Source organism: Botryllus schlosseri, chromosome 8 (genome assembly GCF_051294905.1).
Source record: "Botryllus schlosseri isolate E-star chromosome 8, Bs_hap1, whole genome shotgun sequence".
Classification (NCBI taxonomy): Eukaryota; Metazoa; Chordata; class Ascidiacea; order Stolidobranchia; family Styelidae; genus Botryllus; species Botryllus schlosseri.
In genome coordinates this window covers 25,671,742-25,676,748 of record NC_137243.1, presented here as the reverse complement: position 1 = coordinate 25,676,748, position 5,007 = coordinate 25,671,742, and the positions used below count along the sequence as shown (strand labels likewise).

General features: G+C 36.6%; 1 long non-coding RNA gene across 1 annotated transcript; it reads left to right on the top strand.

The window, feature by feature from the left end:
- Positions 1 to 953: 953 nt before the first annotated feature.
- Positions 954 to 4,407, top strand: LOC145444680 (uncharacterized). The gene is made up of 3 exons (XR_013916744.1): positions 954 to 2,338; positions 2,792 to 2,892; positions 3,085 to 4,407. It is a non-coding gene; the product is annotated as an uncharacterized LOC145444680 (long non-coding RNA).
- The last annotated feature ends 600 nt before the right edge of the window (positions 4,408 to 5,007 follow it).

The window sequence follows — 5,007 nt, the reverse complement described above, 5'->3', positions numbered from 1 at the left end:
TCGGTAAAGATATTACAATTGCTTCTGTGCTGATCAAAACCTTGAAGTGTAGATCTATAGACTTCACAATGTTTTTTTTTACATTTAGCACGTACAATGGTGGGTGTGAAAGGATTAAATATTGATCACACGATTCGAACGATCCTGGATTAATTTCCCGATCAAAAACATTTCGCACATGCAAGTCCTCGTTTTACAAATCGATGCGTTAATTAAAAATATCCCTGAAAAGTTTGTTGATATCACAATAACCAACACCGGTGTAATTACGTCATGATTCAATAATCAAGTCATGATCGACTATTACAAAATCTCGTATGTCAAACTAAAGTATCAATCCTTATGATTACATCATGATAATATTCAATATAACACCTGCGTTCGATTGTAAGAAATGAATTCTCAACTACGTTGCTCGGACTTTGAAATCTCGTATACTCAAAACATATGTTAATCTCAAGTTGCGCGCACCGAGTAGTAATTACTTTTGTCTTACAAAATATACCGAGTAGTAATTAGTTTGTCTTGCAGAATATACCGCGTAGTAATTCCTCTATCTTACAGAATAGTAACGACTTTTCAAGTTGAATAAAAAAAAGATGTGTAGGGATATGAATACAACCGAACTTGTTATGGATTTTAGGTTTTAGTGATTGTATGGACTCGTGTATGTTTGGCTGTTTTTCGTACTGATACTGTTTGAGTTGGTCGGGTAACGGATTTACTTGACAATGTTTTCGTGGTTGACTCTTTGAATATCGTAAGATGGTAAGATGTCAAGACGTAATACTATTTCCGTACACTCAATTACAGCAAAACCTAACCCGCATTCAAATAATCCGTAAGCTACAAGTGGATTTAAAACTTGATGCTGTTTTGTGGTTAACTCAAGTCAGTAGTCATGTTTGTGTTGATTTCGGGAATGCTCATGACGAGTTGGTCGGGTAAATTAGGTACACTCTAAATCGAAAGCATCGATTTAGACACAAAATTGTGCATTCAAAGATGCAATATGGGACAAACACATAAAGTCGACCCAAATGTTTCGCCGAAGTGGTGTCATAATATGTGCAAGTCCACACTTCATCAGATAAAGTTACGAAATATGTGCTTCTGCTCTCATCTTATCATCTGTCGCCGGCTTTGATCACTATGAAAGAGTTTACGTATACATTTTAATAGTCCGGTAAGTCGCCGCACGAGTTGTGAGATCAGTAAGATTGAGAGGGATTGCGAGGTCGACGCTGGAAACGCTGCTGAAATGTAATCGTAATGTCACTGGTAAATGACCAGATCATCCAGGGTAAGGTACGGTACACTCGTGTGCCGATCATGACGTCATCGGTAAACCCAATGACCCTGGGCTCCGTTTGCTGGGTTATTTGCAGGGGAGGAATTAAGCTGCAAGATATAGATTCTCAAATGATGCAGCATTTCTATAATAGATGTTGAACGGTAATAACGACTCTCGTGTAAGTAATGCGTGCTTTTAGCCCCGTTTACATATAGCTCAGAAGCAATGTTACCTCTAATTTTGACGAGTCTGCAGCAAGCGCTCACCTATTCACTGCGCGGTCCCTTGGACAACAGTGCGTAATCACTAAAAAAAGGTCATCTCTTCGGATTTTTTGTGCGCAACTTATAATTTATGTGAGGAGAGACCGTGTCAGCTCAAATCAATTGCACATATGCGTACCTAAAAGGGCACATTGCTCAGCAGCCATGAAGTGGACTGCTGTTTCATCAATGTCGCTCCATTATTTTAGTGTGTCGCTTTCTTGCATTTACTAGGTTTTGTGAACGTTTCTCTTCTCATTTTATTTACCTACCAAGCTGGCAGAAGAAATTGATCATTTAAACCCAATATATATATCATTGTTACAACCACATGATTGTCTGACTTGACTATGACTTCCATTATATTGCGTTTCCCCATTATTGATCATTGATATATCAGCAGTATAGCAATGAAGAAATCAATCAATCAATCAATCATTGTCATCACCATGTAATTTTGAAGTACGTTGTTTAGTAATCGTTAGTGTTACCTAGCTATTATCAGTGCATTCTGCTTTTGACTGTTGACTGAATAAACATCTCTATATTTCTCTATTGCTATCCCTCTCTCTCTCTCTCTCATTCACGCTTCACATCTCTCGGTAACGGCGGGAACTCAGTCACGGTCAAAGGGTCAAATTTAAATGGAGCGACAGGTCGCAGTACAGTGACTTTGTGGATGTGGATGAACGTGTCGCTAATCTCATCATAGCGGAAGGAATGAAGAAGCTGTTGATTGCGTACGGCATTACGAGAGAACACATTGCTTTAATAATTGAAGGTAATTCGTTCAAGAATATCAACATGCGATATGTTATGATTACCGGTATGTTGTCAAGAGGGTTCTTACAGCAAGCAGCAGTGTGAGAAATATTGGTAGATTGCCTTTTAGATCAACTTGCAGTAGCATCGAAACTGAGTTTCAGAATGTCAGTTAATCCTCTAACTTGATGCAATATGGGTTTACAACTAGAATTCTTGACTAAGTTATATAGATCTTGCTTTGCAGTTGACTCACTTGTTTTTCCAACTACATGACATTTTCATTGGTTGAAAACATGACATTTCATTCATGAACCTATTATAATAATTATTGTTAATATTATCCAGTGAAATAAATCTTATTATATTCATATCAAGTTCCCTCTATATAACACATAGAAGTGTGTGTGCAATGTACATGCTTAGCTCACTACATAGCTGCTTTTATAGTAACACTTTGCCTTTGTAATAGATCAGAGCGGGGTTTCAAATGTTCGTTCCGAGGAGTGTCGAAGCGAAATACTTACTACTCATGACGAAATATTTGGAGTAGAGCTAGAGACAGATGAAGAGGTTAGTATTATTTAACTATTCTAGAATGAATTTATTAATTGGGATAATCCTGTTTATTTTTGTTGCAATTTTATATATTAAATATTGTTGTGTCAGAGCTCTTGCCTTCATATCAACCGGAATGCAATAAGTGAAATGTCCTTCAACCAAATCTTCTACATTATTTATATTTATTATTATATTTATTTGTAGGGAAAAGAACCCGTTGCGGTTATACTCCTGATGGAGTTACGAAATGCAGTAACTGAAAAGAGAATCACAACAGGATTTGAGGGCGATAACGCTTAATCAGGTGAGTTGTAGGATTTGCTGCTTGCTTAACCTGGTACTGTGTGAACAATGAACATAGAAGTACCATAACGTCCTGATTTGTCAGATTTGTACTGATTTCGACTCTTGTCCTGATTTTTCGGCAAACATTGTTCGGCGTCTTCCGTAACTCCTTGGACGTTTTGCATGCCACTATCTGGCACAAGTTCGAACTTAACAGACCGTCACAAAAGTACAGCTAGTTTGAAAAGTTTATGGCTTAACATGCGCGCATGTTGAGTTGGTTCTAATTCGGGGGTCTGTTAATTTCCAAGTTGCGCCACAAACATGTGTTCTAATTCAGGGTCAGTTGAGCTCAGATGTGTGCCGCCAAAATGTGGCACAATTGTTTTTGGGTGCTGAAAATATGGTAGGCCTATGTTTTGATTGACGCTGTTAACGTTATTATGACGGTGCAATAAACACTCGAACTGAAAAAGGTCTCCAAAAATAAATGTTTATTAAATGCTTTTCAATTACATCATTCTTTTTGATAAGGCTAAATCTAAGTTAGAAAGAGCTGGTGCAAATTCGTTTTTGTCCCAAACCATGGAAAATCATTTCTGCTGCTAATGTAATTTTTGGTTTTCCTGACTTCGAGACCATGAGGATGGCTACCATGGATATAGTGCATAGAATCAGTGAATGTGAACATAATACTTGTGCCGTTCCAAAAGGAACCTGTATGATGGTATACTGATCAAATCTGAATGGATCATTAAAGGTTAGTAAGCTTATGATTATGTGGAAAAAACCCATACATGTCAACGACTAGACAGCATATCGTGACGACAGAATTTGCTATCACTTGTTTCCATGAGTTAAGCTTGTTAAACCATATTGACAAAAACCTATATTGACCTATTCAGCTCTATTTTTATTCAATATTCATTATGCAGAAGTCCCATAAAGGCATTTCTACATAATCTAAATCTTGTGCTTTCAATTCACACATGGATTATTGGCAATATAATTTTACTTAACATATTTCTTTCAATTCCAGGCCCATGCAGTCGAATTAACGGCCACAAAGCTGAGTCCTCGACATCTCGTACTAGCGCATCATGAAAATGGTGACCTGCAGTCATGGATCGTGGCGAATGGCTTCCGCATAAAGGGATCGTCTCACAATAAAGCGACACCATTTGAGATGGTGCTGGATCTTCTCTATTATGTTTGTGACCCCATATATCCAAAAGTTTTCCAGATACTCTCAATTTTTCAGTATGTCCTGATTGAAGACAAAAATTTGGGTTTCAATCAAACGAGCTTCTCTGTTTTATGAGCAGATTTCAGAAATCCCAGTAATTATTTTGATTTCGTTTGCTGACTTGGACAACTATACAATTCTAGTACTAGTCTAGTTGTCTAATTAGAGTGAAAAAAATGTGTAACTAAAATTCTGATGATGCTCTAATTTTGAAAAAAAAACTAGCTATAATTATAATTCTACTTTAATTCGTGAAGTGCTTCGTCTCTCTCTTTCGAATCTAATTTGTGAAAACAACTGAACCTATAATTCTAATTGTAGCCTACTCTAATTTGGAAAAACAGTGTAGCTATAGTTCTAATTCTACTCTATAATTTGAAAAAAACTGTTACTATAATTCTGATCCCACTCTAATTTCGAAAAAAAAAGCTACAAATCTATTTCTACTCTAATTTGGAAAAAGTTGTGTAGCTATAGATTCTGATGCTACGCTAATTTGTGAAATGTTTCTTTGCTCTCAATCGAATCTAATTTAGAAAACAACTACCGTATAGCTATATTTCTAATTCTACTCTAATTTGAAATAAAAACTACCT